This window comes from Heterodontus francisci, unplaced genomic scaffold (genome assembly GCF_036365525.1).
Source record: "Heterodontus francisci isolate sHetFra1 unplaced genomic scaffold, sHetFra1.hap1 HAP1_SCAFFOLD_341, whole genome shotgun sequence".
NCBI lineage: Eukaryota > Metazoa > Chordata > Chondrichthyes > Heterodontiformes > Heterodontidae > Heterodontus > Heterodontus francisci.
Genome location: NW_027141749.1, coordinates 1,355,046 through 1,379,169, shown reverse-complemented (window position 1 = coordinate 1,379,169; position 24,124 = coordinate 1,355,046).

Sequence of the window (24,124 nt, the reverse complement as noted above, 5' to 3'; positions counted from 1 at the left end):
TAGGAAATATAAATCAAGAAGTTAGAGGGGCATGTTAATAGGTAATACAGTAACCACGGGAGATTCCAATCTATATATAGACTGGGTAATGCTATTGAGCACTAATGCTATGGCAAATGAACTCCTGGAATGTACAGAAGATGGATTTCTAGAAAAGTATGTTGAGAAACCAACTAGAAAACGGGTTAGTTTATATCTAGCGTTGTGTAATGAGAAAGGGCAAATTAATCATCTCGTTGTGAAGGAGGCTTTAGGGAAGAGTAATCAGATGTAATAGAATTGTGCATTATGTTCGAAACTGATGAAGTTCAATCCGAAACTGGGGTCTTAATTCCAAACAAAGGAAACTACTCAGGTATGAAGCGAAAATATTTTGGGGTAGACTAGGAAACTATATCAAAATGAATGACAGTACACAGGCAATGGCTGTCAATTAAATAATTAACACATTGTTTACAGCAAATATACGTTCCTTCGCGGCACATAAACCCAACAGGATAAGCAACCCAACCCTGGCGACCAAGTTACATTAAAGGTAGTTACCTGGTCTGGCCTACATGTGACTCCAGACCCACAGCAATGTGGTTGATTATGAAATACCCTCTGAACTGGCCGAGCAAGCCACTCAGTTCAAGGGCAATTAGGGATAGGTAATTAGCTTGGGCCTAGTCAGCGACGCCTACATTTCACAAACAAATGAAAAAAAATCAAAGGAAGGTTGAAAAAGTTGCCAAAAAACATTAAGCCCGAGCATTGAGTGAATTTTAGAATTCACAAAATGAGGACCAAGAAACTGACAAATAAATGAAAAATGGAATATGAAAGTAAACTGCAAGAAATGTAACAACGGACTGTAAAAGCTTCTATAGGTATATAAAAATGAAAATATTAGCAAAGACAAATGTGGGCCCATCACAGGCAGAGACAGGGGCATTAATAATGAGAAACCAGGAAATTGCAGAGAAAGTAACAAAATACACGGTGCCTGTCTCACGGAGGAAGATACAAAAAAACTCCCAAAAATATCAGATAACCAAGGGACTAACGAGAATTAGGAACTGAAAGAAGATAGTATTCATTCAAAAATTGCAGTAGATAAACTAATGGAACTGAACGTTGGTAAAGGCCTGGACCTGATTATCTACATCCGGGAGTGTTTAAAGAGTTAACTGTAGAGAGACTGGATGTATTAGTGGTCATCTTCCAAAATTCTATAGATTCTGAAACGGTTCCTGCAGATTTGAAGTTAGCAAATTTAACAAAGGAGGAGAGAGAAAATAGAAAACGACATACCTATTAGCCTGGCAGCGGTAGCAGGGACAATGCTAGAATCTATTATAAAGGATGTGATAACTCGACACTTTGAAAATAATGGTAGGATTGGGGGAATCGACATGGATTTGTGAAGGAGAAATCATGTTTGACAAACTGTTAGAGTTTTGTGAAGAATCATTTTTATTTCTACGTTCATGGTATGTGGGCAATGCTGGTTTGACCAGAATTTATTGCCCATCCCTAATTGCTTTTGAAACGATAGTGGTGAGTCACCTTCTTGAACTGCTGCAGTCCTTGCAGTGCAGGAACACCAACAGTGCTGTTAGGAAGGGAGTTCAAGGATTTTGACCCAGAGACAGTGAAGGAGCAACGATATAGTTCCAAGACAGGATAGTGCGTGGCTTTAGGAACATAAGAGCAGGAATACGCCATTCAGCCCATCGAGCCTGCCCCGACATTCAATATGATCATGGCTGATCATCCATTTCAATTTCTTTTTCCCAAACTATCCTCATATCACCTTATGTCATTTGTATTTAGAAATCTGTCAATCCCTGCGTTAAACATAATCAATGACAGCCCTCCACAGCCCTCTGGGATAGAGAATTCAAAAGATTCACAACCCTCCAAGTAAAGAAAGTCTCCTCATCTCTGTTCTAAGTGGCTTCTCCCTTATTTTGATATGGTGTCCCCTGGTTCTATACTCCCCAACCAGGGGAAACATCTTACATGCATCTATCCTGTCTATCCCTTTAAGCATTTTGTAGGTTTCAGTTGATCTCCTCTCATTCGTCGAAGCTGTAGAGATAACAGGCTCCGTTTCCCCACTATCTCTCCATTGGGCAGGCCCGCTATCAGGGGAACAAGGCTGGTTGCACTCCCGAAATGGCAACGATATCCTTCCAAAGGTAAAGTGACTAAGACTGCACACAGTACTCTAGGAACAGTCTAAGCAATGCCCTATAAATTGAAGCAAGACTTCACTACTCCTGTACACAAATCTTCTTGCAATAAAGGCTGACGTACTGTTATGATCCTGTAGGTTTTTCTTCGAGGAAGAATGCAGTGGCTGGAAAATGAGCCGTACTGGTTTAAGGTAGCAAACTCGAAAGACTTAGTCAAAGAAGGCATTCTCGTTTTAAAAACAAGAAATGCTGAGGATACTCAACAGGTCTGGCAACATCGGTGGAGAGAGAAGCAGAGTTTTGATGAAGGGTCACTGACCTGAAGCGTTAACTCTGCTTCTCTTTCCACAGATGCTGCCAGACCTGCGGAGTATTTCCAGCATTTCTTGTTTTTATTTCAGATTTCCGGCATCTTCATTCACGTTTCCTTGGATACAGTCACTCGGACAGAGCATCAAGCAATACATTTGTTATAATTTAATTTTGAACTGGCTTATAGTGCAAACAGCCTGTTTTAACTGAGGAAACAGACAGACAGCTGTGTGCTAGCATCTGAAAGAAAAGTTCTCATCCCATTTAAACTGAAGGAAGAGAATTTAGTCTCTTTATTTATTATTCTCTCTCAATATTCTGGAACACTCTAGCTAAAACGGAGACCTCTGATAATGTAAACTGAAGGAAGGGAAGTTAAACTGTCACAATCTCTTTTCCCTCAAACATTCTAAAGCCAGATTGATTCTATTGAAAGTGTTTGCGAGTTGCTGATCTACTGTGATCATCGCTGGAGAAGGCAAACACCACTTACTGCTAGAATTAAACTATGGACAGTTATAATGTTGAAGAAACTTTTTTTTTAAATTCCCTAGGTTGGCTGTGAGGACTTGGACTTTTTCACCTCCGGCAGTAGCGTTAATTTGCAAGACACTTTTTGTTTTCTGTTTTACATGCAGTCTATATCTTCATGGTGTTTAAGAATTTACTTTTTTAATTAAACAGTTAATTTGTTGATTTAAAGCCACCTGCTTTGGTTAGCCTCATTCTGGGGTTAATAATTGGTACAGTTTAACTTGTCTTCCTTTAATTTGGAAAGTTTAAGATGATATGTTCGGCGATCTGTGGAGGGGCGGGATTCAATTAACAGTGCGTTTCTCCCACCACAATCAGAGTCGTATATTTTGATTGGGGGCTTCGACTGGAGTGGTCAGTCGTAACAATACCATGACCCTTCCTACTTGCTTGCTGCACCTTCATGTCTGCTTTCAGTGACTTATTTGCAAGGTCATTTCGGTCCGTTTAAACATCTATACTTTCTAAACTCTTACCATTTAAGAAATAATCTGCACATTTATTTCTCCTCCCAAAGTGGATAACCTCACATAGTTCCAGATTATATTCCAACTGCCACATTCTTATCCACTTACTAAGTCTGCTCAAATCTCTTTGAAGCCGCTTTGCATTGTCCTCACGACACAATCCCAGCTAGTTTTATGTTGGCCGCGAACTTGGAGATATTGCATTTGGTCCAAACATCCAATTCATTGATATATGTTGTGAACAGCTGGGGCCCAAGCACTGTTCCCTGCGGTACCCCACTAGTCACAGCCTGTCAACTTGAGAATGACCCGCTTTTTCCTACTCACTGCGTTCTGCCTGTCAAGGAATGTTTAATCCATGTCCGTATATTACCTGCTGTCGCATGTACTTCAATTTTGCGAACCAACCTCTAGTGGGGGACTTCATCGAAAGTCTTCTGCAAATCTTAGTATACCACGTCCATCGAATCCCCTTTATCAATTCTGTTAGTAACATCCTCGAAAAACTCCAACAGGTTCCTCAAATATGATATCCCTTTCATAAATACATGTTGAATATGCCCAATCAGATGCTTTAGATTGTAGCATTTTCAAAACGATTGATGTAAGGCTAACTGGTCTGTAATTCCTGATTTCTCTCCCCCTCTCTAATGCTTTGAAGGGGACCTCTGCAGGTGGTTATGTTCTCATACATCTGATGCTCATGTCATTAAGGTCATAGAAGTCGCATGTTTGGAATCTGCTGTCTAATGAGCCTTGGTGAGTTGCTGCACTGCATCTTGTTGGCTGTACACAAGGCTGCCAGAATTCATCGGTGGTTAAGGGAGTGAATGTTGAAGATGGTGGATGGGGTGTCTATCAAAAGGGCTGTTTTGTCCTGGATGGTGCCGAGCTTCTTGAGTGGTGTTGGAACTGCACCCAACTAGGCAGTGAAGAGTATTCCTTGTAGATGGTGGACAGGCACTGGGGAGACATGAGGTGAGGTTTGCCCTGCAGAATGCCGAGTCTCTGACCTGCTGCTGTAGCCACAGCATTTGTGTGGCTGGGACAGTTCAGTTTCTGGTCAATGGTAACCCCCAGGATGTTGAAGGTGAGGGATTCAGCAATGGTAATGTCATTGAACGTCGAGAGGAAACGCTTGGATCCTCTCTTGCTTGAGATGGTTGGATGCCTGGCACCAGTGCAGCACAAATGTCACTGGTGACGTATCAGCCCAAGACTGAAAGTTGTCCTGCTTTTGTTGCATTTCTACACGGGCTGCTTCAGTATTTCAGGAGTCGCGAATGGTGCTGAACATTGTGCAATCATCAGCAAACATCCCCAGTTCTGACCTTATGATTGAAGGAAAGTCATTGATGAAGCAGCCGAAGATGGCTAGGCACAGGACACTAACCTGAGGAACTCCTGCAGTCTTATCCTGGAAATGAGATGATTGACCTCCGACAACCACAACCATATTCCTTTGTGCTCGTTCTGACTCCAACCAGTGGAGAGTTTTCTTCCTGATTCCTATTGACTTCAGTTTTTTTTCGGGGATCCTTGCTGCCGTATTCTGTCAAATTCTGCCTCGATGGCAAGCGCAGTCACTCTGACCTTACCTCTGGAGTTCATCTGTTTTGTCCATGTTTGGACCAAGGCTGCAATGAGGTCAGGGTCAGGTTCGGACTGGCGGAAGCAAAATTGAGAATCAGTGAGCGGGTTATTGCCGGGCAAGTGCTGCTTGATTGCACTCTCGACGACCCCTATTCTGATGATCGGGAGTGGACTATTAATGTGGTAATTGGCCTGCTTGGATTAGTCCTGCTTTTCATATACAGGACATACCTGAGCAATATTCTACATTGCCAGGTAAATGCCAGTGTTGTAGCTGTACTTGAACAGTACAGGGGGAGTGCTGCACTGTTGGAGGGTCATTCCTGAAGGAGCGCTGCACTTCTCCAACCCCGACAGCCCTCCCTACCTCTGTAACCTCCTTCCGCACCTACAACCCTCCCTATCACTTATCACCCTGCAGCGCCAACAACCCAACTTATCCCAAATCTAAATTTGCTGGCGACACAAAAATAGGTGGAGAGACATGTTGTGATGAGGAGACAAAAAATCTGCACAGGGATAGGTTAAGTGAGTCGGCCACAATTTGGCAGATGGGATTCAATGTCGGAAAGTGTGATGTAATTCACTTTAGCAGGAAGAATAAAAAGGCAGATTATTATTTACATGGAGAAAGACAACAAAGTACTGCGGTCCAGTGGGATCTGGGTCTTCTTGTGCATGAAACACACAGCAAGTGCAGCAAGCAATTAGGAAGGCAAATGGAATTTTGGCCTTTTTGTTAGGGGGTTAGAGTTTAAAAATAGGGAAGTTCTGTTGCAACTGTACCGGGTGTTGGTTAGACCACATCTGGAGTACGGCGCACAGTTTTGGTCCCCGTATTTAAAAAAGGATATGCTCGCAATGGAAGCAGTTCACAAAAGGTTCACTAGGCTGATGCCTGTGATGAAGAGGCTGTCTTATCAAGAGCGGCTAAACAGGTTAGGCCTTTATTCATTGGCGATTAGAAGAATGAGAGGTGATCTTACAGAAACATTTAGGATTTTAAGGGGGCTCGACAAGGTAGATGTTGAAAAGATGTTTCCACTTTTGGGGGAATCTCGAACTAGGGGACATATTTATAGAATAAGGAGGCACACATTTCAAACTGAGATGCGAAGGAATTTCTTCCTCAGACGGTGGTGAATCTTTGGAACTCTTTGCCTCAGAGAGTTGTGGAGGCGACGTCACTAAATATACTTAAGGATGAGATAGGTAGATTTTTGAAACCTCGGGGAGTCGAGTAGTCCCGAAAGAGAAGTTGATGGCTGGGATAGATCAGCCAGGATCTTATTGAATGATGGGGCAGGCTTGAGGGGCTGAATGGCCTATTCCTGCTCCTATTTCTTATGTTCTTATGCTCTTATCTCTGAAACATCCTCCAGCCCCTGCAACCCTTCCTATCTCTTAAACCTCTCCAGCCCCTACAACCCTCCCTATCTCTGTAACTTCCTTCAACCACGACTACCTGCCCTGTTTCTTTACCTCCACCAGGCCCAAAAATCTTTTCTTTCTCTGTCACCTCATCTAGCCCCTACAAACATGCTTATCTCTGTAACCTCCTTCAGTCCCTGCAATCCTTTGAGACCTCTGCGCTGCTCCAATTCTGGTCTATTCACCATCTACAATTTCCAACGCTCTACCATTGGCGACCCTGCCTTCAGCTGCCTGGGCAGTAAGTTTTGGAATTCCCTCCTTAAACCTCTCCACCACTCACCCCTTCCTTAAAACACAGTTTAAAAACTACCTCTGAATGAGCTTTTGGTCTAACGATCGAATATCTCCTTTTGTGAGCTCAATGTCATATTTTGTTTTATAGTGCTTCTTTGGGACTTTTTATGATGATAACATACTTTGGACGAATAAGTTGTTTTTTTATGGCACTTCATTGGTTGTGGGGCGTTTTGGGAAGCATTTTGTCGGCAACATAGCTGCCAGACTATTCACAGCAAGCTCCCACGAAGAGCAATGATAGACATCAGCTTTGTGAGCGATTTCTGATGAGGGAAAAATATTGGCCCTGCACAGTGGGTTTATCAGCCCTGCCACATATTAGATATAAAAGACCCTATGGCTCCATGGTTACATTGATTAGAATGCGGTGGCAACCATGTGTGGTTGAGACGCTGGCGATCCCCTGAAGGACACCCGGGTATGTTGAATTTAATCGGTGCTGAAATCTCATGTATACTGCATGCAAGGATTTAAGCTTTATTATGCCATTAACTTGCTAAGTCAAGGGCGTTTCAATATTTCCTCGCCCTACATCTTGTATTAGAGGTCGAGGTGACATGGAAAAATTCTATAATACTCCATATTAGGGCAATATGGACATTAGATAATAGTCTACAGTACCACAAGCCAGGGACAGAGGGATATCTGACAATAGCATATAATACCCCACATCAGGACAGAGGGTATATCTGACAATATTATGTAATAACCCACCTCCGGTTAATAAAAATATTTGGCAATGTTCTCTAATACTCCACATCAGGACAAGAGGGATAACTGACAATATTCTATAAAACCCCACATCAGGACAAGAGGGATAGCTGAAAATATTCCATATTGCCCAGTATCAAGGCAATGGGAATACCTCACGAATATCAATAGGACATGTGACATCATGCTGTTGAACCCCACGTAACGTCGATAGGTATGTATGACAATGTCATATAGATATGAACATAAACACATAACAACATATAGAACATAAAACATAGAACACTACAGCACAGTACAGGCCCTTCGGCCCACGATGTTGTGCCGAACCTTTAACGTACTCTAAGATCTAAGTAACTACCTACCCTTCATTCTACTATCATCCATGTACCGATCCAAGAATCGCTTAAACTCCCCTAATGTATCTGCTTCTACTACCACCGCTGGCAGCGCATTCCTCGCACCCACCACTCTCTGTGTAAAGAACCTACCTCTGACATCTCCCCGAAACCTTCCTCCAATCACCTTAAAATTATGCCCCCTGGTGATAGCCCTTTCCGCCCTGGGAAAAAGTCTCTGGCTATGCACTCTATCTATGCCTCTCATCATCTTGTATGCCTCTATCAAGTCACCTGTCATCCTTCTTCGCTCCAATGAGAAATGCCCTAGCTCCCTCAATCATTCTTCGCAGGACATGCCCTCCAGTCCAGGCAGCATCCTGGTAAATCTCCTCTGCACCCTCTCTAAAGCTTCCACATCCTTCCTATAATGAGGCGACCAGAACTGAATACAATATTCCAACTGTGGTCGAACCAGGGCCTTACAGAGCTGCAACATAACCTCGCGGCTCTTAAACTCAATCCCCCTGTTAATGAAAGCCAACACACCATACGCCTTCGTCACAACCCTTTCCAATTGGGTGGCAACTTTGAGCGATCTATGGACCTGGACCCCAAGATCCCTCTGTTCCTCCACACTGCCAAGAATCCTGTCTTTAAGCCTGTATTCCGCATTCAAATTTGACCTTCCAAAATGAATCACTTCACACTTTTCCAGGTTGAACTCCATCTGCCACTTCTCAGCCCAGCTCTGCATCCTGTCAATGTCCCGTTGCAACCTACAACAGCCTTCCAGACTATCCACAACTCCAGCAACCTTCGTGTCATCGGCAAACTTGCTAACCCAGCCTTCCACTTCCTCATCCAAGTAATTTATAAAAATCACAAAGAGCAGAGGTCCCAGAACAGATCCTTGTGGAACACCACTGGTCACCGAGCTCCATGTTGAATACTTTCCATCTACCACCACCCTCTGACTTCTATGGGCCAGACAATTTTGTATCCAGAGAGCCAACTTTCCCTGTATCCCATGCCTCCTTACTTTCTGAATGAGCCTACCATGGGGAACCTTATCAAACGCCTTGCTAAAATCCATATACACCACATCCACTGCTCTTCCTTCATCAATGTGTTTTGTCACATCTTCAAAGAATTCAATAAGGCTTGTGAGGCATGACCTGCCCCTCACAAAGCCATGCTGACTGTCTCTAATCAAACCATGCTTTTCCAGGTAATCATAAATCTTGTCTCTCAGAATCCTCTCCAATAATTTGCCCACTACCGATGTAAGACTGACTGGTCTATAATTCCCAGGGTTATCCCTATTCCCTTTCTTGAACAAGGGAACAACTTTTGCCACCCTCCAATCATCTGGTACTACTCCAGTGGACAGTGAAGACGCAAAGATCATCGCCAAAGGCGCGGCAATTTCTTCCCTCGCTTCCCATAATATCCTTGGGTATATCCCGTCTGGCCCCGGGGACTTATCTGTCCTCATCTCATTCAAAATTTCCAGCACATCCTCCCTATTAACCTCAACCTGTTCAAGCATATCAGCCTGTTCCACGCTGTTCCACGCTTTGAACAAGAAGCACGAGCCGGCCCCTCCAGCCGTCTCTGTCATTCTATAAGATCATGGCTGATCGGTTTATGGACTCAACTCCACGTTCCTGCCTAGTCCCAATACCGATTAACTCCCTTGTTTGTTAGGAATCTGTCCATCTCTGTTTAAAAAAAGAACATTCAGTGATCCTGCGTCCACCGCTCACCGCTGAAGAGATTTCCACAGACTCACCACCCTCTGTCATAAATGGAAGACCTCATATTTTTAAACTGTGTCCCTAGCTTTAGTCTCTCCCACACGGGGAAACATCCTTTCAACATCCACGTTGTCAAGTCCTCTCATGATCTTACATGTTTCAATAAGATCAATTTTAATCCTTCAAAACTCCAATGAATACAGACCCATTCAATCCAGCATTCTCTCATACCCAACAGGAAGATGTATTACACGCACCAGATCTGATATCGCACTAGGATCAAGGGAACACTGAACACAGCTGCAACTCTGATCTCCACATCATGTATTACCTCCCCCAGTGAACGACAGTGGCATTAAATTCTCGACATGATTGCCATCCTCAATTATCCTGATGATTACGCCGAGAACTCCCAGTGCCAGTACAGAAACCAGTTTGAGCAGGAGCTTGAGGTGATGCTAAGGTTCATGGAGGATATTGAGCTTCAAGCTGTTGCATCTCCAACGTCTTAAAAGTACAATCCTCTTGAACAACAGGGTCCACTCATCCCTGCAGCAATTGCATTAATAACAGGAGGAGGTCATTCAGCCCCTATCGAGCAAGTTACACAAGAACAGGAGGAGGCTATTCAGCCCCCCGTAAGCCTGGTACACATGAATATCCGGAGGCCGTTAAGATCCTGTGGAGCATGAGGAGCTATTCAGCCCCTCTCGAGCATGTTACACGGGAACAGGAGGAGACCATTATGCTAGTATGTTTGGTTATGTATACTTACTTGCATACACATGAGGTGCAAATACAACTTAATATTTTACTATGGAGTGCAAACAGTACTCCTCCATCTGGGATTAGCACAGGCCTCGATTGGATTATCCATTTCCTTTTGTATGAGTGGGATTCAGTACCACTCGAACTGGAGTTGACACAGGCCTGGTTTGACTGGCACTTTCCTGGTGTGTAAATTGGGCACAGTACCATTGCAGCTGGGATTAGCACAGACCTGGTTTGAATTGGCTTTTTTCCTGGAGTGTAATTATGACTCAGTTCGATTCCAAAAAGACTGACACCGTCCTGGTTTGAATTGGCCCTTTCCTGACGTGTGTTGGACTCTGTAACAATCCAGCTGGGATTAACAGGTGTGTGAGTGGGTCTCAGTACCCCTCCAACTTGGATAAACGCAGGCCTGGATTGAATTGGCCATGTTCTGGTTTGTGAGTGGGACTCAGAACTACTTTAGCTGGGATTAACACAGGCCTGGTTTGACTTTCCCTTTCCTGCAGTGTAATTGGGACGCACTATCATGCCACATTGGTTTAACACAGGACTGGTTTGAATTACCCCTTCCCGGGTATGTATGTGTCACTTATTATCACTGCAGGTGGGATTAACACAGGCCTGCTTTGAATTGGCCTTTTCATGGTGTGTGAGTGGGCGTCAGTACCACTCCAGCTGGGAATAACAGATATCTGTTTTGTATTGGCCCTTTCCTGGAGCGTGTGTGAGACTCAGTACCTCCCCAGATGGGATTTGCAAACGTTTGGTTTGATTTGGCCATTTCCTGATGTTTGACTGGGTCTCAGTACCACTCCAGCTGGGATTAACACAGGATAGGTTTAAGTGACTTTTTTGGGGTTTCTGAGTGTTGCTCAGGACCACTCCAGCTGGAAATGACACAGCTCTGGCTTGCATTGCCGCTTTCCTGGTGTATGATTGGGTCACAGTCCCATTCTATCTGGGATTAATACAGTCCTGGTCTGAATTGGCCCTTTCGTCGTCTATGATTGGGTCTCAGCACAACTTCAGATGGGATTAACACAGCCTTGGTTTGTATTAAACGTTTCCGGTGTGTGAGCAGGAATCAGTAGCCATTCAGCTGGGATTAGCACAGGCGTGTTTCGAATTGGCCATTCTCTGGATTCTGATTGAGACCCAGTACCACTCCAGCTAGGAACAACACAGATCTGGTTTGAATTGGCCTTTTTCAGGACTCTGTGTGAGACTCAGTACCACTTCAGATGGGATGAACACATGCCTGGTTTTAATTGACGATATCCTGGTGTGTGAGTCGGACTCAGTACCACTATAGATGGGTTTAACACAGCCTGGTTTGAATTAGCCCTTTCCTGGATCGTGTGTGGGACTCAGCACCACTCCAGCTAGACGTAACAAAGGCTAGGTATAAATTGGTCGTTTCCAGGTATGTGAGTTGGACTCAGTACCCTTCCAACTTGGATAAACGCAGGCCTCGATTGAATTGGCCTTTTTCTCGTTTGTGAGTGGGACTCAGAACTACCACAGCTGTGATTAACACAGGCCTGGTTTGACTTTCCCTTTCCTAGACTGTAACTGGGACTCGCTGCCATTACCAATGCGGTTGACAGAGGCCTGGTTTGAAATGGCCCTTTCTAGGTTTGTGAGTGGGTCACAGTCCCACTCCAGATGGGTTTAATACAAGCCTGGTTTGAATTGCTCTTTTCGTGGGATTTGGGTTGGACTCAGTACCATTCTAGACTGGAGTAACACAGGACAGGTTTCAATTACCCATTCCCTGGTTTGTGTGTGCCACTCAATACTATTGCAGATGGAATTAACACAGGCCTGATTTAAATTGACCCTTTCATGGTGCGTGAGTGGGTGTCATCAGCACTCCATCTGGGATTATCAAATGCCTGTTTTGTATTTGCCCTTTCCTGGAGCATGTCTGAGAGTCAGTACATCCCCAGATGGGATTTACAAACGCCTGGTTGATTTGGCCATTTCCTTGTGCCTGACTGGGTCTCAGTACCACTCCAGCTGGGATTAACACAGGCCAGGTTTAAATTGGCCATTTTCGGGTTTCTGACTGTTACTCAGGACCACTCCAGCTGGACATAACACGGGCCAGTCAATACCACTGCAGATGGGATTAACACAGACCTGTTTTGAATTGTCACTTTCCAAGTGAGTGAGTGGGACCCAGTAGCACTCCAGCTGGGATTTGCACAGACTTGGTTTCAATTGGCCATTTCCAGGAGTCTTTGTGAGACTCAGTACCACATCAGATGGGATTAAAACAGTCCAGGTATAAATTGGCCTTTGTTGGGTTTCTGAGTGTTGCTCAGAACCACTCCAGCTGGAAATGACACAGGGTTGGCTTGCATTGGCGCATTCCTGTTGTATGATTGGGTTTCACTGCCACTCCATCTAGGATTAACACAGTTCTGGTTTGAATTGGTCCTTTCATGGCGTGTGATTGGGACTCAGTACCACTCCAGATGGCATTAACACAGTTCTGGTTTGCATTAGACCTTTCCCGTTATGTGAGCAGGGATCAGTACCCATCTAGCTGGGATTAGCAAAGGCCTGTTTTGAATTGGCCATTTTCTGGATTGTGATACGGACTCAGTACCTCTCCAGTTTGGATTAACAAATACCTGGTTTGAATTAACACTTTCTCGGTCAATGAGTGGGACTCAGTACCACTCCAGATGGGATTAACACAGGCCTGGTTTGAATTGGCTTTTTCCAGGAATCTGTGTGAGGCTCAATACCACATCAGATGGGATTAACACAGCCTGTTTTGAATTGGCCCTTTCCTGGATCGTGTGTGGGACTCAGTACCACTCCAATTTGACGTAACAAAGGCCAGGTTTGAATTGGCCCGTTCCAGGTGCGTGAATTGGACGCAGTACCCCTCCAACTTGGATAAACGCAGGCCTAGTTTGAATTGGCCATTTCTGGGTTGTCAGTGGGACTCAGAACTGCTGCAGCTGGGATTATCACAGGCCTGGCTCGACTTTCCCTTTCCTGGAGTGTAAGCAGGACTCACCACCATTACCGATGGGATTGACACAGGCCTGGTTTGAAATGCCACTTTCTAGGTTTGTGAGTGGGTCACAGTCCCACTCCAGCTCAGATTAATACAAGATTGGTTTGAATTGGCCCTTTCCTGGTATGTGTTTGGGCCTCAGTACCAATCCAGATGGGATTAACACAGACCTGGTTGGTATTAAATGTTTCCCGGTGTGGCAGCAGGATTCAGTCCCCATCCACCTGGGATGAGCACAGGCCTGTTTTGAATTGGCCATTTTCTGGATTGTGATTTGGACTCAGTACCACTTCAGCTGGGATTAACAAATACCTGTTTTGAATTGACACTTTCCAGGTGAGTGAGTGGGACCCAGAACCACTGGTTTGAATTGGCCTTTTCCACCAGTCGGTATGAGACACAGTACTGCTTCAGATAGGATTAACACAGGCCTGGTTTTAATTGATGATATCCTGGTGCGTGAGTCGGACTCAGTACCACTCCAGATGGGTTTAACACACGAAATGGCCCTTTCCTGGGTTGTGTGTGGGACACAGAATCTCTGAAGCTGGGATTAAAACAAGCCGGGTATGATTAGCCCTTTCATGGTTAGTGAGTGGGCCTCAGTACCATTCCAACTGGGATTAACACAGGCCTGGTTTGAACGGGCCCCTTCTTGGTGTGTGAATGTGACTCAGTACCATTCTAGCTGGAATTAACACAGTCCTGGTATGAATTCGGCTTTTCTTGGTATGTGAGAGTGTCTCAGTAGCACTCCAACTGGGATCAGCACAGGTCTGGTTGGAACTGGTCCTTTCCTGGTATTAGAGTGTGGGTCTGTACTGCTCCAGATGGGATTAACACAGTTCTGGTAAAAATTAGTCTTTTCCAGGTGTATGAGGGGGTCGCAGCACCACTTCCACTGGACGTAACATCGGCCTGGTTTGAATTAGCCCTTTCTTGATGTGAAAGTGGGATCAGCACTCCTTCAATAAAAGCAAAATACTGCGGATGCTGGAAATCTGAAATAAAAACAAGAAATGATGGAACCAGTCAGCAGGTCTGGCAGCATCTGTGGAAAGAGAAGCAGAGTTAATGTTTTGGGTCAGTGACCCTTCTTCGGAACTAACAAATATGAGGTGGGGTGGGGCAAGAGATAACAAAGGAGAAGGTGTAGATTGGATAAGGCCACATAGCTGACTAAAAGGTCATGGAGCAAAGGCAACCAATATGTTAATGGAGTGTTGAAAGACAAAGTATTAGTACAGATAAGGTGTTAACGAACTGAAGATTGAACAGCAGCAAGTACAAACATGAAAAAACAGTGGGTAAGCAAACTGAACAAACTAAGATAAAATGAAATAAATGCAAAAAAAAGAAAGATTGTAAAAAATGTAAAATATAAAAAAATAAAATATAAAAAATATCGAAAAATGAAACTAAACTGTGGGGCCCGTCATGCTCTGAAATTATTGAACTCAATGTTCAGTCCGGCAGGTTGTAGTGTGCCTAATCGGTAGATGAGATGCTGTTCCTCCAGCTTGTGTTGATGTTCACTGGGACACTGCAGCAATCCCAGGACAGAGATGTGAGCATGAGAGCAGGGGGGAGTGTTGAAATGGCGAGCAACCGGAAGCTCAGAGTCCTGCTTGCGGACTGAGCGGAGGTGTTCCGCAAAGCGCTCACCCAGTCTGCGCTTGGTCTGCCCAATGTAAAGTAGACCACATTATGAGCAGCGAATACAGTATACTACATTGAAAGAAGTACAAGTAAATCGCTGCTTCACCTGAAAGGGGTGTTTCGGGCCTGCGATCGTGAGGAGAGAGGAGGAAAATGGGCAGGTATTACACCTCCTGCGATTGCAGGGGATGGTGCCATGGGAGGGGGAAGAGGTGGTGGGGGTAATGGAGGAGTAGACTAGGGTGTCGCGGAGGGAACGATCCCTTTGGAATGCTGACTGGGGAAGGGAGGGAAAGATGTGTTTGGTAGTGGCATCACGCTGGAGGTGGCAGAAATGGTGGAGGATGATCCTTTGGATATGGAGGCTGAAGGGGTGGAAAGTGAGGACAAGGGGAACCTTGTCACGGTTCTGGGAGGGAAGGGAAGGGTTGAGGGCAGAGGTGCGGGAAATGGGCCGGACACGGTTGAGGGCCCTGTCAATAACAGTGGGGGGAACCCTTGGTTGAGGAAAAAGGAGGTCATATCAGCAGCACCGTCATGGAAGGTAGCATCATCAGAGCAGATGCGTCGGAGAAGGCGAAACTGGGAGAATGGAATGGAGTCCTTACAGGAGGTAGGGTGTGAAGAAGTGCAGTCGATGTAGCTGCGGGAATCGGTGAGCTTATAATGGATATTAGTGGACAACCTATCCCCAGAGATGGAGACAGAGAAGTCGAGGAAGGGAAGGGAAGTGTCAGAGATGGACCATGTAAAGGTGAGAGAAGAGTGGAAATTAGAAACAAAGTTGATAAAGTTTTCCAGTTCTGGGCGGGAGCAGGAAACGGCACCGAAACAGTCATCAATGTACCGGAAAGAGAGTTGGGGGAAGGAGCCTGAGTAGGACTGGGACAAAGAATGCTCGACATATCCCACAAAAAGACAGGCATAACTCGGACCCATGCGGGTACCCATAGCGACACCATTTACTTGAAGGAAGTGCGTGGAGTTGAAGGAGAAGTTATTCAATGTGAGAACAAGTTCAGCCAGGCGGAGGAGGGTGGTGGTGGATGGGGACTTTGTCTTTCAACACACCATTAACATATTGTTTGCCTTTGCTCCATCATCATTTTGGAAAGCTTTGTGGCCTGGTCCAATCTACATCTTCTCCTTTGTTAGCTCTTGCCCCACCCCCACCTCACTTGCTTATAACCTGTGATATTTCTAACATTTGTCAGTTCCGAAGAAGGGTCACAGACCCGAAACGTTAACTCTGCTTCTCTTTCCACAGATGCTGCCAGACCGGCTGAGTGGTTTCAGCATTTCTTGTTTTTATTTCAGTACTCCTTCTGATGGGATTAGCATAGGCCACGATTGAATTGGCCATTTCCTTTTCTGAGTGGGGTTCAGTACCACTCAAAGTGGGGTTGACACCGACCTGGTTTGACTAGCACATTCCTGGTGTGTAAGTGGAGCACAGGACCATTCCAGCTGGGAATAGCACTGACCTGGTTTCAATTGGCTTTTTCCTGGAGTGTAATTGGGACTCGGTACGGTTCCAAAATGTTTAACAAAGCCCTCGTTTGAATTTGCCCTTTCCAGGTGTGTAAGTATGACTCAGTGCGCCTCCAACTTGGATAAACGCAGGCCTGTTTGGATTTGGCCATATTCTGGTGTAAGAATCTGTATCAGTACCACTCCAACTGGTATTAACGCAGGCCTCGGTTGAATCGGCCATTTATTGGTGAGTGAGGGGGACTCAGTACCACTCTAGATCAGATTGACCCGGGCCTGGTTTGAACTAGCCCTTTCCTGGTGTGTCACTCAGACTCTGTAACACTCCAGCTGGGATTAACACAGCCTGTTGAATTTGCCTTTTCCAGCTTTGAGAGTTGGACTCAGTATCAGTCCAACTTTGATAAACGCAGGCTTAGTTTAAATTGGGTATTTTGGTTTGTGAGTGAGATTCAGATCTACCCCAGCTGGTATTAACACAGGCCTGGTATGTCTTGCCCGTTCCTGGAGCGTAAGTGGGACTCAGTACCATTCCCAATGGGATTAACAACAACATTGTTTGTATTGACCCTTTTCAGTTGTGTGAGTGGGTCTCAGTACCACTACAGCTGGAATTAACAGCGGCCTGGTTGAAATTGGCTCTATCCTAGTGTTTGAGTTGGAGTCAGTGCCAATCCAACTGAGACAAACACAGGCCTTTCTTGAATTGGCTCTATCCTGCTGTGTGAATGGGACTCAGTACTACTCCAGATGGTATTAACGCTGACCTCGATTGAATTGGCCTTTCCTGGTATGAGATTGAGTCTCAGTACCACTCCAAGTGGTATTAACACAGGCCTTGTTTGAATTGGCACTTTCCTGGCTTGTGAGTGGGGCAGTGTAGCACTCCAGCGGCGATAGCGCAGGCCTGTTTTGAATTGACCATTTTCTGGTTTATAAGTGGGTCTAAGTACCTGTCCAGCTGGTTTTAATACAAGCCTGGTTTGACTTGCCCTTTTATGCAGTGTAAGTGGAACTCAGTACGATTCCCGATGGGATGACCACAGGTCTGGCTTGAAGTGGCCCTTTCAAGGTGTGTGAGTGGGACACAGCACCAGTCCAACTGGAAGTAACACTGGCCTGGCTTGCATTGGCGCTTTCCTGGTGTGTGAGTGAATCTCAGTAAAACTGCAGATTTGATTAAAACAGGCTTGGATGATTTGGCTCTTTCTTGGTGTGTGAGTTCGTGTCAGAACCACTCCGCTGTGATTAACACACTTGCTATTTCATGGAATTTATGTGGGACTCAGTATCACTCCAACTGGGATTAGCACAGGCCTGGTTTGAATTGGCTCTATCCTGGTGTGTGAGTGGTTCTCACTGCCATTCTGCCTGGGATTAACACAGTTCTGTTTTTTCTTGTCCCTTTCTTGGTGAGTGAAAGGGACTCAGTAGCACTCCAGCTGGGATTAAGACAAGCATGCTTTGAAAAGGCCCTTTGCTTATATGTAAGTTTGACTCAGTACCACTCCAGATCGGAGTAGCACAGGCCTGTTTTGAATTAGTAGTTTCCTGGTGTTTTGTGGGGTTCAGTGCTACTCCAACTGTGATCGACAAATACATGGTTTGAATTGGCGTTTTCCTGCTGTGTGAGTTCGACTCAGTGCCAATCCAACGAGGATTAACATAGTCCTGCTTTCAATTGGCCCTTTTCTGGTGTGTGCATGGGACTCAGTACCACTGCAGCTGAAATTAGCATGGGCCTGGCTTGCCATGGCACATTCCTGGTATGTGGATGGAAATCAATACTACAGCAGCTGGGAGTAACACAGGCCTTGTTTGACTTGCCCTTTCCTGGAGTGCAAATTGGACTCAGTACCATTCCCGATGCGGTTGACATAGGCCTGGTTTGCATTGGCTCTTTCAGTTGTGTGAGTGAGACTCAGTACCACTCCAGTTGTGTTTAACGCATGCCTGTTTTGAATTGGCCATTGTCTGGTTTGTGAGTGGGTCTCAGCACCACTCCAAATGGGATTAATACGAGCCTGGTTTGAAGTTGCTCACTCCTGGTGTGTGATTGGAACTCAGTACAGCTCCAGATGGGATCAACACAGGCCTGTCTTGCATTGGCGCTTTCCCAATGTGTGAGTGGGTCTCAGCGTCACTCCAACTGGGATAAACACAGGTTTGCTTTTGATTGGCCATTTTCTGATTTGTGAGTCGAGTTCAGTACCACTCTACCTGAGATCAACACAGTCTTGGTTTGTATTAAACCTTTCTTCTTGTGTGAGAAGGACTGAGTAACACTCCAGATGGTAATCACACAGGCTTGTTTGGAATTGGCAATTTTATGGTTTGTGAGTGGGACATAGTACATTCCAGCTGTGATTAACGAACAGCTGGTTCGAACTTGCCCCTTCCTGGTGTCTGCATGGGACTCAGTACCACTGCAGCTAAAATTAGCATGGGCCTGGCTTGCCATGGCACATTCCTGGTATGTGGATGGAAATCAGTACTACAGCAGCTGGGAGTAACACAGGCCTGGTTTGACTTGCCCTTTCCTGGAGTGCAAATTGGACTCAGTACCATTCCCGATGCGGTTAACATAGGCCTGGTTTGCATTGGCTCTTTCAGTTGTGTGAGTGAGATTCAGTACCACTCCAGTTGGGTTTAACGCATGCCTGTTTTGAAATGGCCATTGTCTGGTTTGTGAGTGGGTCTCAGCACCACTCCAAATAGGATTAATACGAGCCTGGTTGGAATTGGCCCACTCCTGGCGTGTGTGTGGGACTCAGTACCACCCCAGCTTGGATTAACACTTGCTAGGATTGAATTGGGCCTTTCCTGGTGTGTGAATGGGACACAATACCACTCCAAACGGGATTAGCACAAGCCTGATTCGAATTGGCCCTCTCCTGGTGTGTGTGTGACTCAGTACCAGTACAGCTTAGATTAACATGGGCCTGGATTGAATTGGACCTTTCCTGGTGTGTGAGTTGGAGTCAGTCCCACTCCAGCTGTGATGAAGACAGGCCTGGTTGGAATTGGCCCATTCGTGGAGAGTGAGTAGAGTTCAGAACCACTCCAGATGGATTTATCACGTCTGATTTGAATTGACTCCTTCCTGGTGTCTGAGTGGGACTCAGCACCACTCCAAATGGGATTAACACAAGACAGGTTTGAATTGGCCGTCTCCTGGTGTGTGAGTGGGCCTCAGTACCACTCCATCTTGGATTAATACGGGTCTGGATTAAATTGAGCCTTTCCTGGTGTGCGAGTGGGAGTCAGGACAACTCCAATTGGAATTAACAAAGGCTTGCTTTGAATTGGCCGTTTACTGGTGTGGGAGCCGGATCCTGTACGACTCCATCTGGGGTTAATACAGGCCTGGATTAAATTGGGCCTTTCCTGATGTGTGAGTGGGACTCAGTACCACTACAGCTGGGAGTAACACAGACCTGTTTTGAATTGGGCCTTTCCAGCGGAGTGAATTGGTCCAAGGACCCATCCAATTCGGATAATCTCAGGCCTAGTTTGAATTGGCCATTTTCTGGTTTGTGAGGGGTACTCAGTACTACTACAGCTGGGATTACACAGGCCTGGTGTAACTTTCCCTTTCCTGAAGGGTAAATTGCACTCAGTACTGTCCCGATTAAACTAACGCATGCCTGGTGTAAATTGGCCCTTTCCAGGTTTGTGTGTGCGTGTGTGGGACTCAGGACCCCTCGAACTGGGAGTAAAGCAGGCTTGGTCTGAATTTGCTCTTCTCTCATGTGTGAATGGGACTCAGTACCTAACCAGACGGGAATAACACAGGCCTGGTTTGAATTTGCCCTTTCCCGGTGTGTGATTGGAACTCAGTACAGCTCCAGATGGGATCAACACAGGCCTGTCTTGCATTGGCGCTTTCCCAATGTGTGAGTGGGTCTCAGCGTCACTCCAACTGGGATGAACACAGGTTTGCTTTTGATTGGCCATTTTCTAATGTGTGAGTCGAGTTCAGTACCACTCGACCTGAGATGAACACAGTCTTGGTTTGTATTAAACCTTTCTTCTTGTGTGAGCAGGACTGAGTAACACTCCAGATGGTAATCACACAGGCTTGTTTGGAATTGGCAATTTTATGGTTTGTGAGTGGGACATAGTACATTCCAGCTGTGATTAACGAACAGCTGGTTCGAACTTGCCCCTTCCTGGTGTGTGAGTGCGACTCAGTACGCACCAACAGGCGTTAAGACAGCCCTAGTTTGCATTTGCACCTTCCTGGTGGCTGAATGGGACTCAGTGCCACTAGAGCTGGGATTAACACGGGCTTGGTGTGCATTGGTCATTCCTGGAGTGCGACTCGGACTCTGTACCACTTTAGATGAGATTAACTTTGACCTGGTTTGAATTCACGAGTTCCTGATGTGTGAGTTGGAATCAGTGCCACTCTAGATGGGATTAATGCAGCCTGTTTTGAATGGGCCCGTTCCTGAAGTGTGTGTGGGACTCAGAACCACGTCAGAAGTTATTAACACAGGCCTGGTTTTAATTGCTCCTTTCCTGGTTTGTGAGTTGGACTTAGTCATACCAGAAATGTTGGGGAACACAGGGCTTTATGAGAGAGAGGAAATGAAAGAAATCAGTATTAGTTGAGAAATGGTGTTGGGGGAATTGATGGGATTGAAGGCCGATCAATGCCCAGGGCCTGATGGTATGCATCCCAGAGTACTTAAGGAAGTGGTCCTAGAAATAGTGGATGCATTGGTGGTCATCTTCCAAGATGCTATAGACTCTGGAACAGTTCCTTCAGATTGGAGGGTAGCTAATGTAACCTCACAATTTAAAAAGGGAGGTAGAGAGAAAGCACGGAAAGTAAGACCAGTCAGCCTGACGTCGGTAGTGGGGAAAATTCTTGAGTCCATTAGAAAAGATTTTATAGCACAATACTTGGAAAACAGTGGTAGAATCGGGCAGATTCAGCCTGGATTTACCAAAGTGAAATCATGCTTGACAAATCTATCAGAATTCTTCGAGGATGTAACTGGTAGTATTGATGAGGGCGAGCCAGTGGATAAGGTTTATTTGGGATTTAGGAAGACTTTCAATAAAGTCCCACATAAGAGATTATCATGTAAAATTAAAGTGGGCTTGGGGGTAATATATTGCGATGGATAGAAAATTGGTTCACGGACAGAAAACAAAGAGTAGGGACAAATGGGTCTTTTTTTCCAATGACAGGCAGTGACCAGTGTGGTACCGCAGGGATTGGTTCTAGGACCCCAGCTATTCACAATATACATTAATGATTTTAGATGAGGGAACTAAATGCAATATCTCCAAACTTGCAGATGACGCAGCAATGGGTGGGAGTGGGGGTTGTGAGGAGGATGCAGAGAGGATTCAGGGTAATTTGGACAAGTTGAGTGACTGGGATAATGCATGGCACAAGCAGTATCGTGTGGATAAATGTGAGGTTATCCACTTTGGTAGCAAAAACAGGAAGGCATATTATTATATGAACGTCTATAAACTGAGAGAGGGGAATAGGCAACGAGACCTGGGTCTTCTCGTACACAAGTCGCTGAAGGTAAGCATGCAGGTGCAACAGGCGGTAAAAAAGGCAAATGGTATGTTGGCTTTCATAGCGAGAGGATACGAGTACAGAGGCAGGGATGTCTTGCTGCAATTATACAGGGCCTTGGTGAGGCCACACCTGGAATATTGTGTGCCGTTTTGGTCTCCTTATCTGACGAAGGATGTTCTTGCTATAGAGGGAGTGCAGCGACGGTTTAGCAGACTGATTCCTGGGATGGTGGGACTGACGTATGAGGAGAGAGTGAGTCGGTTAGGATTATATTCGCTGGAGTTTGGAAGAGTAAGGCGGGATCTCATAGAAACCTATAAAATTCTAACAGGGCTTGACAGGGTAGGTGCTGGGAAGATGTTCCCGATGGTGGGGGAGTCTAGAACCAGGTGTCATAGTCTAAGGATATGGGGTATACCTTTCAGGACTGAGATGAGGAGAAATTTCTTCACCCAGCATGTGGTGAACCTGAGGAATTCGCTACCACAGAAGGCGGTTGAGGCCAAAACATTGTATGTTTTCAAGAAGAAGTTTGATATAGCTCTTGGGTCTAAAGCAATCAAAGGGTATGTGGCAAAAGCAGGAGCCGGCTACTGAGTTGGATGATCAGCCATGATTATTACGAATGGCGGAGCAGGCACGAAGGGCCGAATGGCCTACACCTGCTCCTATTTTCTATGTTTCTAAGTACCCCTCCAACCTGCATAAACGCAGGCCCAGCTTGAATTGGCCATTTTTTGGATTGTGATAGGGACACAGACCTACTCTAGCTGGGATTAACACAGGCCTCGTTTGACTTAACCTTTCCTGGAATGTAAGTGGGACTCAGTATCGTTCCCGATGGGATTATCACGGGCCAGTTTTCAAATGGCCCTTTCCAGGTGTGGGAAAGGGACTTAGTACCATTCTTCCTGGGATTAACTCATGTCAGGTTTGCATTGTCCATTTCCTGCTTTGTGAGTGGGACACAGTACCACTCCAGCTGTGATTAACACAGGCGTGGTTTGACCTGACCCTTTCCTTTTATGGCAGTGGGACTCAGTATCACTCCAGCTGGGATTAACAACGGCCTGGTTTGAATTGGCCCCTTTCATAGTTTCAGAATGGGACTCTGTATCACTGCAGCTAGAATTAGTACAGTCCTGGTTTGAACTGACCCTTTCCTTTTGTGTCAGTGTGGCTCAGAACCACAATAACTTGGATAAACGCAGGCCTAGTTTGAATTGGCCATTTTCTTGTATGTGAGTGGGATTCAGAATTACTCCAGCTGTGATTAACACAAGCCACGTTTGACTCCCCCTTTCCTGGAGAGTAAGGTGGACACAGTGCCATCTTCATTGGGATTAACACGAGCTTGGTCTGAATTGGCCCTTCACAGATGTGTGAGATGGACTTAATACCACTCCTGGTGGTATTAACACTTCCCTGATTTGAATTGGCTCCATACTGGTTTGTGTGTGTGTGTGTGTGTGTGTGTGTGTGTGTGTGTGTGTGTGTGTGTGTGTGTGTGTGTGTGTGTGTGTGTGTGTGTGTGTGTGTGTGTGTGTGTGTGTGTGTGTGTGTGTGTGACTCAGTACCATTCTGCCTGAGATTAACACATGGCTGGTTTATGTTGGCCATTTCCTGGTGTATGAGTGGGACTCAGTGCCACACCAGATGGGACTAACACAGCCTGGTTTGAATTGGCCCTTTCGTGGTGATTATGTGGGGTTTAGAAGCACTCAAGCCGGATTTAACGCAGGCCTGGCTTGAATTGGCCATTTCCTGGTGTGCGAGTTGTGCTCAGTACCACTCCAACTGGGATTAACAGAGGCCTGGTTTGAATTCCCCACTTCTCGTTGTTGTGTGTGGGATTCAATACCACTCTAACTGGGATTAACAAAGACTTGGTTTGGCTTGCCCATTCCTGTTGTGTTAGAGGGATTCCGTACCATTCCAGATGCAATTAACACAGGCCTTGTTTGAATTATCCCTTTCTTGTTATGTCCAAGG